This window comes from Pseudophryne corroboree, unplaced genomic scaffold (genome assembly GCF_028390025.1).
Source record: "Pseudophryne corroboree isolate aPseCor3 unplaced genomic scaffold, aPseCor3.hap2 scaffold_413, whole genome shotgun sequence".
In the NCBI taxonomy this organism is placed as follows: Eukaryota; Metazoa; Chordata; class Amphibia; order Anura; family Myobatrachidae; genus Pseudophryne; species Pseudophryne corroboree.
The window spans coordinates 216,532-231,527 of record NW_026970047.1 but is presented as its reverse complement, the minus strand read 5'-3'; the positions used below and the strand labels follow the sequence as shown (position 1 = coordinate 231,527).

At 34.6% G+C, this 14,996-nt stretch overlaps 4 non-coding genes across 4 annotated transcripts; all 4 read right to left on the bottom strand.

The window, feature by feature from the left end:
* Positions 1 to 467: 467 nt before the first annotated feature.
* Positions 468 to 541, bottom strand: TRNAN-AUU (transfer RNA asparagine (anticodon AUU)). Its single transcript has one exon. It is a non-coding gene; the product is annotated as a tRNA-Asn (tRNA).
* A 4,601-nt stretch (positions 542 to 5,142) lies between these two features.
* On the bottom strand, positions 5,143 to 5,216 carry TRNAN-AUU (transfer RNA asparagine (anticodon AUU)). Its single transcript has one exon. It is a non-coding gene; the product is annotated as a tRNA-Asn (tRNA).
* Positions 5,217 to 8,648: 3,432 nt separating this feature from the next.
* TRNAN-AUU (transfer RNA asparagine (anticodon AUU)) lies at positions 8,649 to 8,722 on the bottom strand. The gene has a single exon. It is a non-coding gene; the product is annotated as a tRNA-Asn (tRNA).
* A 3,432-nt stretch (positions 8,723 to 12,154) lies between these two features.
* TRNAN-AUU (transfer RNA asparagine (anticodon AUU)) lies at positions 12,155 to 12,228 on the bottom strand. Its single transcript has one exon. It is a non-coding gene; the product is annotated as a tRNA-Asn (tRNA).
* Positions 12,229 to 14,996: the final 2,768 nt, after the last annotated feature.

Sequence of the window (14,996 nt, the reverse complement as noted above, 5' to 3'; positions counted from 1 at the left end):
CATTAAACAGACTTCCACATGAGAAAGCAGCAAGGATGCAGTGGCGTTAATGTTTCCTGGTGTCAACTTGTATTATTTCAGTACACATTGAAATGAGGATGCATCTTGCTGCCTTTCCAATGAAGCAAGTTTAATTTAGTAATAGGTGAAAAACCATCCTTACAAAGGTGTTAATCAGAGACTTGGCTTTGTGGACACTTTTCAGAGAACAAATTTGTTAGCATAAAAATAAAGCCAGAAAATGAAGAGCTGTTTAATCACTCAATTGGATTTTTTTGCCAGCATATTTCTTTTTCTCTGCAACCCACTGCTAAATTGTGCTTCCTAGCTGTTTTTTATAAAATCACTGAATCAAATCTAACTCTGATTACATCAAAGAAGGCCATGTACCCTACACCATAAGAGGAGGTTTGAAATTTTGACTTGTCTACTTAAATATCACCAAAATCTGATCACAAGGTTAATTACGTCCCTGGGTGGGATTGAACCACCAACCTTTTGGTTAATAGCCAAACACACTAACCGATTGCGCCACAGAGACACTTTGCAAAAGTCCATACTGACAAAGGCTAATAAGCATTCATCTAAAACGTTTCCTAGAAAAACTTTAAAAAGTCAATAATCTGGAGAGTTTTTGTAAGATGTTTCTTCCATCAACCAACGAAGAAACACATTGGTACTTTCCCATGATGAGTGAGTGCTTCAGGATCTCTTGCACTTACATGTGCAGCAGAGTACTGCAATGGAAGCATGCTGGGCCCATAACCCAGAGGTAGGCAGATTGAAACTATCCTCTGCTATATGCATTTTTTTTGTTAATTAAAGTAATCCAAAACTGGGATTGATATTTTGTCTCTTTTATTTTTACTTAAAGTACAATAACTTTTACCATTTTAATTTGTTTTAATAGTATATTGACAGTATTGTTTTCTTTCAAAAATCCACTTCATTTTCTTTACCCTATTATTAAAATGGTAATTGACAAAAACAAACTACATTGTCACCAGAAGAGCAATACAAAATGTACAAGTGATATATTAAAATCATCTTTCCAGCTTGAATTTCAATGATGCATTGGGTCAACAATTTTGTGAGAAACATCTTCACCCTTAAATAAAGATTTTCTTAATTCCTTACCTGTGTGCTAATTAGATATCACCTTGTTTTCACATTAAACAGACTTCCACATGAGAAAGCAGCAAGGATGCAGTGGCGTTAATGTTTCCTGGTGTCAACCTGTATTATTTCAGTAGACATTGAAATGAGGATACATCTTGCTGCCTTTCCAATGAAGCAAGTTTAATTTAGTAATAGGTGAAAAACCATCCCTACAAAGGTGTTAATCAGAGACTTGGCTTTGTGGACACTTTTCAGAGAACAAATTTGTTAGCATAAAAATAAAGCCAGAAAATGAAGAGCTGTTTAATCACGCAATTTGATTTTTTTGCCAGCATATTTCTTTTTCTCTGCAACCCAATGCTAAATTGTGCTTCCTAGATGTTTTTATAAAATCACTGAATCAAATCTAACTCTGATTACATCAGAGAAGGCCAGGTACCCTACACCATAACAGGGGGTATGAAATTTGACTTGTCTACTTAAAGATCACCAAAATCTGATAACAAGGTCAATTAGGTCCCTGGGTGGGATTGAACCACCAACCTTTTGGTTAATAGCCGTACATACTAACTGATTGCACCACAGAGACACTTTGCGAAAGTCCATACTGACAAAGGCTAATAAGCATTCATCTAAAACGTTTCCTAGAAAAACTTTAAAAAGTCAATAATCTGGAGAGTTTTTGTAAGATGTTTCTTCCATCAACCAACGAAGAAACACATTGGTACTTTCCCATGATGAGTGAGTGCTTCAGGATCTCTTGAACTTACATGTGCAGCAGAGTACTGCAATGGAAGCATGCTTGGCTCATAACCGAGAGGTAGGCAGATTGAAACTATCCTCTGCTATATGCATTTTTTTTTTGTTAATTAAAGTAATCCAAAACTGGGATTGATATTTTGTCTCTTTTATTTTTACTTAAAGTACAATAACTTTTACCATTTTAATTTGTTTTAATAGTATATTGACAGTATTGTTTTCTTTCAAAAATCCACTTCATTTTCTTTACCCTATTATTAAAATGGTAATTGACAAAAACAAACTACATTGTCACCAGAAGAGCAATACAAAATGTACAAGTGATATATTAAAATCATCTTTCCAGCTTGAATTTCAATGTTGCATTGGGTCAACAATTTTGTGAGAAACATCTTCACCCTTAAATAAAGATTTTCTTAATTCCTTACCTGTGTGCTAATTAGATATCACCTTGTTTTCACATTAAACAGACTTCCACATGAGAAAGCAGCAAGGATGCAGTGGCGTTAATGTTTCCTGGTGTCAACCTGTATTATTTCAGTAGACATTGAAATGAGGATACATCTTGCTGCCTTTCCAATGAAGCAAGTTTAATTTAGTAATAGGTGAAAAACCATCCCTACAAAGGTGTTAATCAGAGACTTGGCTTTGTGGACACTTTTCAGAGAACAAATTTGTTAGCATAAAAATAAAGCCAGAAAATGAAGAGCTGTTTAATCACGCAATTTGATTTTTTTGCCAGCATATTTCTTTTTCTCTGCAACCCAATGCTAAATTGTGCTTCCTAGATGTTTTTATAAAATCACTGAATCAAATCTAACTCTGATTACATCAGAGAAGGCCAGGTACCCTACACCATAACAGGGGGTATGAAATTTGACTTGTCTACTTAAAGATCACCAAAATCTGATAACAAGGTCAATTACGTCCCTGGGTGGGATTGAACCACCAACCTTTTGGTTAATAGCCGTACACACTAACTGATTGCGCCACAGAGACACTTTGCAAAAGTACATACTGACAAATGCTAATAAGCATTCATCTAAAACGTTTCCTAGAAAAACTTAAAAAAGTCAATAATCTGGAGAGTTTTTGTAAGATGTTTCTTCTATCAACCAACGAAGAAACACATTGGTACTTTCCCATGATGAGTGAGTGCTTCAGGATCTCTTGCACTTACATGTGCAGCAGAGTACAGCAATGGAAGCATGCTGGGCCCATAACCCAGAGGTAGGCAGATTGAAACTATCCTCTGCTATATGCATTTTTTTGTTTGTTAATTAAAGTAATCCAAAACTGGGATTGATATTTTGGCTCTTTTATTTTTACTTAAAGTACAATAACTTTTACCATTTTAATTTGTTTTAATAGTATATTGACAGTATTGTTTTCTTTCAAAAATCCACTTCATTTTCTTTACCCTATTATTAAAATGGTAATTGACAAAAACAAACTACATTGTCACCAGAAGAGCAATACAAAATGTACAAGTGATATATTAAAATCATCTTTCCAGCTTGAATTTCAATGATGCATTGGGGCAACGATTTTGTGAGAAACATCTTCACCCTTAAATAAAGATTTTCTTAATTCCTTACCTGTGTGCTAATTAGATATCACCTTGTTTTCACATTAAACAGACTTCCACATGAGAAAGCAGCAAGGATGCAGTGGCGTTAATGTTTCCTGGTGTCAACCTGTATTATTTCAGTAGACATTGAAATGAGGATGCATCTTGCTGCCTTTCCAATGAAGCAAGTTTAATTTAGTAATAGGTGAAAAACCATCCTTACAAAGGTGTTAATCAGAGACTTGGCTTTGTGGACACTTTTCAGAGAACAAATTTGTTAGCATAAAAATAAAGCCAGAAAATAAAGAGCTGTTTAATCACTCAATTGGATTTTTCTGCCAGCATATTTTTTTTCTCTGCAACCCACTGCTAAATTGTGCTTCCTAGCTGTTTTTATAAAATCACTGAATCAAATCTAACTCTGATTACATCAGAGAAGGCCAGGTACCCTACACCATAACAGGGGGTTTGAAATTTTGACTTGTCTACTTAAAGATCACCAAAATCTGATAACAAGGTCAATTAGGTCCCTGGGTGCGATTGAACCACCAACCTTTTGGTTAATAGCCGTACATACTAACTGATTGCGCCACAGAGACATTTTGCAAAAGTCCATACTGACAAAGGCTAATAAGCATTCATCTAAAACGTTTCCTAGAAAAACTTTAAAAAGTCAATAATCTGGAGAGTTTTTGTAAGATGTTTCTTCCATTAACCAACGAAGAAACACATTGGTACTTTCCCATGATGAGTGAGTGCTTCAGGATCTCTTGAACTTACATGTGCAGCAGAGTACTGCAATGGAAGCATGCTGGGCCCATAACCCAGAGGTAGGCAGATTGAAACTATCCTCTGCTATATGCATTTTTTTTGTTAATTAAAGTAATCCAAAACTGGGATTGATATTTTGTCTCTTTTATTTTTACTTAAAGTACAATAACTTTTACCATTTTAATTTGTTTTAATAGTATATTGACAGTATTGTTTTCTTTCAAAAATCCACTTCATTTTCTTTACCCTATTATTAAAATGGTAATTGACAAAAACAAACTACATTGTCACCAGAAGAGCAATACAAAATGTACAAGTGATATATTAAAATCATCTTTCCAGCTTGAATTTCAATGATGCATTGGGTCAACAATTTTGTGAGAAACATCTTCTCCCTTAAATAAAGATTTTCTTAATTCCTTACCTGTGTGCTAATTAGATATCACCTTGTTTTCACATTAAACAGACTTCCACATGAGAAAGCAGCAAGGATGCAGTGGCGTTAATGTTTCCTGGTGTCAACTTGTATTATTTCAGTACACATTGAAATGAGGATGCATCTTGCTGCCTTTCCAATGAAGCAAGTTTAATTTAGTAATAGGTGAAAAACCATCCTTACAAAGGTGTTAATCAGAGACTTGGCTTTGTGGACACTTTTCAGAGAACAAATTTGTTAGCATAAAAATAAAGCCAGAAAATGAAGAGCTGTTTAATCACTCAATTGGATTTTTTTGCCAGCATATTTCTTTTTCTCTGCAACCCACTGCTAAATTGTGCTTCCTAGCTGTTTTTTATAAAATCACTGAATCAAATCTAACTCTGATTACATCAAAGAAGGCCATGTACCCTACACCATAAGAGGAGGTTTGAAATTTTGACTTGTCTACTTAAATATCACCAAAATCTGATCACAAGGTTAATTACGTCCCTGGGTGGGATTGAACCACCAACCTTTTGGTTAATAGCCAAACACACTAACCGATTGCGCCACAGAGACACTTTGCAAAAGTCCATACTGACAAAGGCTAATAAGCATTCATCTAAAACGTTTCCTAGAAAAACTTTAAAAAGTCAATAATCTGGAGAGTTTTTGTAAGATGTTTCTTCCATCAACCAACGAAGAAACACATTGGTACTTTCCCATGATGAGTGAGTGCTTCAGGATCTCTTGCACTTACATGTGCAGCAGAGTACTGCAATGGAAGCATGCTGGGCCCATAACCCAGAGGTAGGCAGATTGAAACTATCCTCTGCTATATGCATTTTTTTTGTTAATTAAAGTAATCCAAAACTGGGATTGATATTTTGTCTCTTTTATTTTTACTTAAAGTACAATAACTTTTACCATTTTAATTTGTTTTAATAGTATATTGACAGTATTGTTTTCTTTCAAAAATCCACTTCATTTTCTTTACCCTATTATTAAAATGGTAATTGACAAAAACAAACTACATTGTCACCAGAAGAGCAATACAAAATGTACAAGTGATATATTAAAATCATCTTTCCAGCTTGAATTTCAATGATGCATTGGGTCAACAATTTTGTGAGAAACATCTTCACCCTTAAATAAAGATTTTCTTAATTCCTTACCTGTGTGCTAATTAGATATCACCTTGTTTTCACATTAAACAGACTTCCACATGAGAAAGCAGCAAGGATGCAGTGGCGTTAATGTTTCCTGGTGTCAACCTGTATTATTTCAGTAGACATTGAAATGAGGATACATCTTGCTGCCTTTCCAATGAAGCAAGTTTAATTTAGTAATAGGTGAAAAACCATCCCTACAAAGGTGTTAATCAGAGACTTGGCTTTGTGGACACTTTTCAGAGAACAAATTTGTTAGCATAAAAATAAAGCCAGAAAATGAAGAGCTGTTTAATCACGCAATTTGATTTTTTTGCCAGCATATTTCTTTTTCTCTGCAACCCAATGCTAAATTGTGCTTCCTAGATGTTTTTATAAAATCACTGAATCAAATCTAACTCTGATTACATCAGAGAAGGCCAGGTACCCTACACCATAACAGGGGGTATGAAATTTGACTTGTCTACTTAAAGATCACCAAAATCTGATAACAAGGTCAATTACATCCCTGAGTGGGATTGAACCACCAACCTTTTGGTTAATAGCCGTACACACTAACTGATTGCGCCACAGAGACACTTTGCAAAAGTACATACTGACAAATGCTAATAAGCATTCATCTAAAACGTTTCCTAGAAAAACTTAAAAAAGTCAATAATCTGGAGAGTTTTTGTAAGATGTTTCTTCTATCAACCAACGAAGAAACACATTGGTACTTTCCCATGATGAGTGAGTGCTTCAGGATCTCTTGCACTTACATGTGCAGCAGAGTACAGCAATGGAAGCATGCTGGGCCCATAACCCAGAGGTAGGCAGATTGAAACTATCCTCTGCTATATGCATTTTTTTGTTTGTTAATTAAAGTAATCCAAAACTGGGATTGATATTTTGGCTCTTTTATTTTTACTTAAAGTACAATAACTTTTACCATTTTAATTTGTTTTAATAGTATATTGACAGTATTGTTTTCTTTCAAAAATCCACTTCATTTTCTTTACCCTATTATTAAAATGGTAATTGACAAAAACAAACTACATTGTCACCAGAAGAGCAATACAAAATGTACAAGTGATATATTAAAATCATCTTTCCAGCTTGAATTTCAATGATGCATTGGGGCAACGATTTTGTGAGAAACATCTTCACCCTTAAATAAAGATTTTCTTAATTCCTTACCTGTGTGCTAATTAGATATCACCTTGTTTTCACATTAAACAGACTTCCACATGAGAAAGCAGCAAGGATGCAGTGGCGTTAATGTTTCCTGGTGTCAACCTGTATTATTTCAGTAGACATTGAAATGAGGATGCATCTTGCTGCCTTTCCAATGAAGCAAGTTTAATTTAGTAATAGGTGAAAAACCATCCTTACAAAGGTGTTAATCAGAGACTTGGCTTTGTGGACACTTTTCAGAGAACAAATTTGTTAGCATAAAAATAAAGCCAGAAAATAAAGAGCTGTTTAATCACTCAATTGGATTTTTCTGCCAGCATATTTTTTTTCTCTGCAACCCACTGCTAAATAGTGCTTCCTAGCTGTTTTTATAAAATCACTGAATCAAATCTAACTCTGATTACATCAGAGAAGGCCAGGTACCCTACACCATAACAGGGGGTTTGAAATTTTGACTTGTCTACTTAAAGATCACCAAAATCTGATAACAAGGTCAATTAGGTCCCTGGGTGCGATTGAACCACCAACCTTTTGGTTAATAGCCGTACATACTAACTGATTGCGCCACAGAGACACTTTGCAAAAGTCCATACTGACAAAGGCTAATAAGCATTCATCTAAAACGTTTCCTAGAAAAACTTTAAAAAGTCAATAATCTGGAGAGTTTTTGTAAGATGTTTCTTCCATTAACCAACGAAGAAACACATTGGTACTTTCCCATGATGAGTGAGTGCTTCAGGATCTCTTGAACTTACATGTGCAGCAGAGTACTGCAATGGAAGCATGCTGGGCCCATAACCCAGAGGTAGGCAGATTGAAACTATCCTCTGCTATATGCATTTTTTTTGTTAATTAAAGTAATCCAAAACTGGGATTGATATTTTGTCTCTTTTATTTTTACTTAAAGTACAATAACTTTTACCATTTTAATTTGTTTTAATAGTATATTGACAGTATTGTTTTCTTTCAAAAATCCACTTCATTTTCTTTACCCTATTATTAAAATGGTAATTGACAAAAACAAACTACATTGTCACCAGAAGAGCAATACAAAATGTACAAGTGATATATTAAAATCATCTTTCCAGCTTGAATTTCAATGATGCATTGGGTCAACAATTTTGTGAGAAACATCTTCTCCCTTAAATAAAGATTTTCTTAATTCCTTACCTGTGTGCTAATTAGATATCACCTTGTTTTCACATTAAACAGACTTCCACATGAGAAAGCAGCAAGGATGCAGTGGCGTTAATGTTTCCTGGTGTCAACTTGTATTATTTCAGTACACATTGAAATGAGGATGCATCTTGCTGCCTTTCCAATGAAGCAAGTTTAATTTAGTAATAGGTGAAAAACCATCCTTACAAAGGTGTTAATCAGAGACTTGGCTTTGTGGACACTTTTCAGAGAACAAATTTGTTAGCATAAAAATAAAGCCAGAAAATGAAGAGCTGTTTAATCACTCAATTGGATTTTTTTGCCAGCATATTTCTTTTTCTCTGCAACCCACTGCTAAATTGTGCTTCCTAGCTGTTTTTTATAAAATCACTGAATCAAATCTAACTCTGATTACATCAAAGAAGGCCATGTACCCTACACCATAAGAGGAGGTTTGAAATTTTGACTTGTCTACTTAAATATCACCAAAATCTGATCACAAGGTTAATTACGTCCCTGGGTGGGATTGAACCACCAACCTTTTGGTTAATAGCCAAACACACTAACCGATTGCGCCACAGAGACACTTTGCAAAAGTCCATACTGACAAAGGCTAATAAGCATTCATCTAAAACGTTTCCTAGAAAAACTTTAAAAAGTCAATAATCTGGAGAGTTTTTGTAAGATGTTTCTTCCATCAACCAACGAAGAAACACATTGGTACTTTCCCATGATGAGTGAGTGCTTCAGGATCTCTTGCACTTACATGTGCAGCAGAGTACTGCAATGGAAGCATGCTGGGCCCATAACCCAGAGGTAGGCAGATTGAAACTATCCTCTGCTATATGCATTTTTTTTGTTAATTAAAGTAATCCAAAACTGGGATTGATATTTTGTCTCTTTTATTTTTACTTAAAGTACAATAACTTTTACCATTTTAATTTGTTTTAATAGTATATTGACAGTATTGTTTTCTTTCAAAAATCCACTTCATTTTCTTTACCCTATTATTAAAATGGTAATTGACAAAAACAAACTACATTGTCACCAGAAGAGCAATACAAAATGTACAAGTGATATATTAAAATCATCTTTCCAGCTTGAATTTCAATGATGCATTGGGTCAACAATTTTGTGAGAAACATCTTCACCCTTAAATAAAGATTTTCTTAATTCCTTACCTGTGTGCTAATTAGATATCACCTTGTTTTCACATTAAACAGACTTCCACATGAGAAAGCAGCAAGGATGCAGTGGCGTTAATGTTTCCTGGTGTCAACCTGTATTATTTCAGTAGACATTGAAATGAGGATACATCTTGCTGCCTTTCCAATGAAGCAAGTTTAATTTAGTAATAGGTGAAAAACCATCCCTACAAAGGTGTTAATCAGAGACTTGGCTTTGTGGACACTTTTCAGAGAACAAATTTGTTAGCATAAAAATAAAGCCAGAAAATGAAGAGCTGTTTAATCACGCAATTTGATTTTTTTGCCAGCATATTTCTTTTTCTCTGCAACCCAATGCTAAATTGTGCTTCCTAGATGTTTTTATAAAATCACTGAATCAAATCTAACTCTGATTACATCAGAGAAGGCCAGGTACCCTACACCATAACAGGGGGTATGAAATTTGACTTGTCTACTTAAAGATCACCAAAATCTGATAACAAGGTCAATTACATCCCTGAGTGGGATTGAACCACCAACCTTTTGGTTAATAGCCGTACACACTAACTGATTGCGCCACAGAGACACTTTGCAAAAGTACATACTGACAAATGCTAATAAGCATTCATCTAAAACGTTTCCTAGAAAAACTTAAAAAAGTCAATAATCTGGAGAGTTTTTGTAAGATGTTTCTTCTATCAACCAACGAAGAAACACATTGGTACTTTCCCATGATGAGTGAGTGCTTCAGGATCTCTTGCACTTACATGTGCAGCAGAGTACAGCAATGGAAGCATGCTGGGCCCATAACCCAGAGGTAGGCAGATTGAAACTATCCTCTGCTATATGCATTTTTTTGTTTGTTAATTAAAGTAATCCAAAACTGGGATTGATATTTTGGCTCTTTTATTTTTACTTAAAGTACAATAACTTTTACCATTTTAATTTGTTTTAATAGTATATTGACAGTATTGTTTTCTTTCAAAAATCCACTTCATTTTCTTTACCCTATTATTAAAATGGTAATTGACAAAAACAAACTACATTGTCACCAGAAGAGCAATACAAAATGTACAAGTGATATATTAAAATCATCTTTCCAGCTTGAATTTCAATGATGCATTGGGGCAACGATTTTGTGAGAAACATCTTCACCCTTAAATAAAGATTTTCTTAATTCCTTACCTGTGTGCTAATTAGATATCACCTTGTTTTCACATTAAACAGACTTCCACATGAGAAAGCAGCAAGGATGCAGTGGCGTTAATGTTTCCTGGTGTCAACCTGTATTATTTCAGTAGACATTGAAATGAGGATGCATCTTGCTGCCTTTCCAATGAAGCAAGTTTAATTTAGTAATAGGTGAAAAACCATCCTTACAAAGGTGTTAATCAGAGACTTGGCTTTGTGGACACTTTTCAGAGAACAAATTTGTTAGCATAAAAATAAAGCCAGAAAATAAAGAGCTGTTTAATCACTCAATTGGATTTTTCTGCCAGCATATTTTTTTTCTCTGCAACCCACTGCTAAATAGTGCTTCCTAGCTGTTTTTATAAAATCACTGAATCAAATCTAACTCTGATTACATCAGAGAAGGCCAGGTACCCTACACCATAACAGGGGGTTTGAAATTTTGACTTGTCTACTTAAAGATCACCAAAATCTGATAACAAGGTCAATTAGGTCCCTGGGTGCGATTGAACCACCAACCTTTTGGTTAATAGCCGTACATACTAACTGATTGCGCCACAGAGACACTTTGCAAAAGTCCATACTGACAAAGGCTAATAAGCATTCATCTAAAACGTTTCCTAGAAAAACTTTAAAAAGTCAATAATCTGGAGAGTTTTTGTAAGATGTTTCTTCCATTAACCAACGAAGAAACACATTGGTACTTTCCCATGATGAGTGAGTGCTTCAGGATCTCTTGAACTTACATGTGCAGCAGAGTACTGCAATGGAAGCATGCTGGGCCCATAACCCAGAGGTAGGCAGATTGAAACTATCCTCTGCTATATGCATTTTTTTTGTTAATTAAAGTAATCCAAAACTGGGATTGATATTTTGTCTCTTTTATTTTTACTTAAAGTACAATAACTTTTACCATTTTAATTTGTTTTAATAGTATATTGACAGTATTGTTTTCTTTCAAAAATCCACTTCATTTTCTTTACCCTATTATTAAAATGGTAATTGACAAAAACAAACTACATTGTCACCAGAAGAGCAATACAAAATGTACAAGTGATATATTAAAATCATCTTTCCAGCTTGAATTTCAATGATGCATTGGGTCAACAATTTTGTGAGAAACATCTTCTCCCTTAAATAAAGATTTTCTTAATTCCTTACCTGTGTGCTAATTAGATATCACCTTGTTTTCACATTAAACAGACTTCCACATGAGAAAGCAGCAAGGATGCAGTGGCGTTAATGTTTCCTGGTGTCAACTTGTATTATTTCAGTACACATTGAAATGAGGATGCATCTTGCTGCCTTTCCAATGAAGCAAGTTTAATTTAGTAATAGGTGAAAAACCATCCTTACAAAGGTGTTAATCAGAGACTTGGCTTTGTGGACACTTTTCAGAGAACAAATTTGTTAGCATAAAAATAAAGCCAGAAAATGAAGAGCTGTTTAATCACTCAATTGGATTTTTTTGCCAGCATATTTCTTTTTCTCTGCAACCCACTGCTAAATTGTGCTTCCTAGCTGTTTTTTATAAAATCACTGAATCAAATCTAACTCTGATTACATCAAAGAAGGCCATGTACCCTACACCATAAGAGGAGGTTTGAAATTTTGACTTGTCTACTTAAATATCACCAAAATCTGATCACAAGGTTAATTACGTCCCTGGGTGGGATTGAACCACCAACCTTTTGGTTAATAGCCAAACACACTAACCGATTGCGCCACAGAGACACTTTGCAAAAGTCCATACTGACAAAGGCTAATAAGCATTCATCTAAAACGTTTCCTAGAAAAACTTTAAAAAGTCAATAATCTGGAGAGTTTTTGTAAGATGTTTCTTCCATCAACCAACGAAGAAACACATTGGTACTTTCCCATGATGAGTGAGTGCTTCAGGATCTCTTGCACTTACATGTGCAGCAGAGTACTGCAATGGAAGCATGCTGGGCCCATAACCCAGAGGTAGGCAGATTGAAACTATCCTCTGCTATATGCATTTTTTTTGTTAATTAAAGTAATCCAAAACTGGGATTGATATTTTGTCTCTTTTATTTTTACTTAAAGTACAATAACTTTTACCATTTTAATTTGTTTTAATAGTATATTGACAGTATTGTTTTCTTTCAAAAATCCACTTCATTTTCTTTACCCTATTATTAAAATGGTAATTGACAAAAACAAACTACATTGTCACCAGAAGAGCAATACAAAATGTACAAGTGATATATTAAAATCATCTTTCCAGCTTGAATTTCAATGATGCATTGGGTCAACAATTTTGTGAGAAACATCTTCACCCTTAAATAAAGATTTTCTTAATTCCTTACCTGTGTGCTAATTAGATATCACCTTGTTTTCACATTAAACAGACTTCCACATGAGAAAGCAGCAAGGATGCAGTGGCGTTAATGTTTCCTGGTGTCAACCTGTATTATTTCAGTAGACATTGAAATGAGGATACATCTTGCTGCCTTTCCAATGAAGCAAGTTTAATTTAGTAATAGGTGAAAAACCATCCCTACAAAGGTGTTAATCAGAGACTTGGCTTTGTGGACACTTTTCAGAGAACAAATTTGTTAGCATAAAAATAAAGCCAGAAAATGAAGAGCTGTTTAATCACGCAATTTGATTTTTTTGCCAGCATATTTCTTTTTCTCTGCAACCCAATGCTAAATTGTGCTTCCTAGATGTTTTTATAAAATCACTGAATCAAATCTAACTCTGATTACATCAGAGAAGGCCAGGTACCCTACACCATAACAGGGGGTATGAAATTTGACTTGTCTACTTAAAGATCACCAAAATCTGATAACAAGGTCAATTACATCCCTGAGTGGGATTGAACCACCAACCTTTTGGTTAATAGCCGTACACACTAACTGATTGCGCCACAGAGACACTTTGCAAAAGTACATACTGACAAATGCTAATAAGCATTCATCTAAAACGTTTCCTAGAAAAACTTAAAAAAGTCAATAATCTGGAGAGTTTTTGTAAGATGTTTCTTCTATCAACCAACGAAGAAACACATTGGTACTTTCCCATGATGAGTGAGTGCTTCAGGATCTCTTGCACTTACATGTGCAGCAGAGTACAGCAATGGAAGCATGCTGGGCCCATAACCCAGAGGTAGGCAGATTGAAACTATCCTCTGCTATATGCATTTTTTTGTTTGTTAATTAAAGTAATCCAAAACTGGGATTGATATTTTGGCTCTTTTATTTTTACTTAAAGTACAATAACTTTTACCATTTTAATTTGTTTTAATAGTATATTGACAGTATTGTTTTCTTTCAAAAATCCACTTCATTTTCTTTACCCTATTATTAAAATGGTAATTGACAAAAACAAACTACATTGTCACCAGAAGAGCAATACAAAATGTACAAGTGATATATTAAAATCATCTTTCCAGCTTGAATTTCAATGATGCATTGGGGCAACGATTTTGTGAGAAACATCTTCACCCTTAAATAAAGATTTTCTTAATTCCTTACCTGTGTGCTAATTAGATATCACCTTGTTTTCACATTAAACAGACTTCCACATGAGAAAGCAGCAAGGATGCAGTGGCGTTAATGTTTCCTGGTGTCAACCTGTATTATTTCAGTAGACATTGAAATGAGGATGCATCTTGCTGCCTTTCCAATGAAGCAAGTTTAATTTAGTAATAGGTGAAAAACCATCCTTACAAAGGTGTTAATCAGAGACTTGGCTTTGTGGACACTTTTCAGAGAACAAATTTGTTAGCATAAAAATAAAGCCAGAAAATAAAGAGCTGTTTAATCACTCAATTGGATTTTTCTGCCAGCATATTTTTTTTCTCTGCAACCCACTGCTAAATAGTGCTTCCTAGCTGTTTTTATAAAATCACTGAATCAAATCTAACTCTGATTACATCAGAGAAGGCCAGGTACCCTACACCATAACAGGGGGTTTGAAATTTTGACTTGTCTACTTAAAGATCACCAAAATCTGATAACAAGGTCAATTAGGTCCCTGGGTGCGATTGAACCACCAACCTTTTGGTTAATAGCCGTACATACTAACTGATTGCGCCACAGAGACACTTTGCAAAAGTCCATACTGACAAAGGCTAATAAGCATTCATCTAAAACGTTTCCTAGAAAAACTTTAAAAAGTCAATAATCTGGAGAGTTTTTGTAAGATGTTTCTTCCATTAACCAACGAAGAAACACATTGGTACTTTCCCATGATGAGTGAGTGCTTCAGGATCTCTTGAACTTACATGTGCAGCAGAGTACTGCAATGGAAGCATGCTGGGCCCATAACCCAGAGGTAGGCAGATTGAAACTATCCTCTGCTATATGCATTTTTTTTGTTAATTAAAGTAATCCAAAACTGGGATTGATATTTTGTCTCTTTTATTTTTACTTAAAGTACAATAACTTTTACCATTTTAATTTGTTTTAATAGTATATTGACAGTATTGTTTTCTTTCAAAAATCCACTTCATTTTCTTTACCCTATTATTAAAA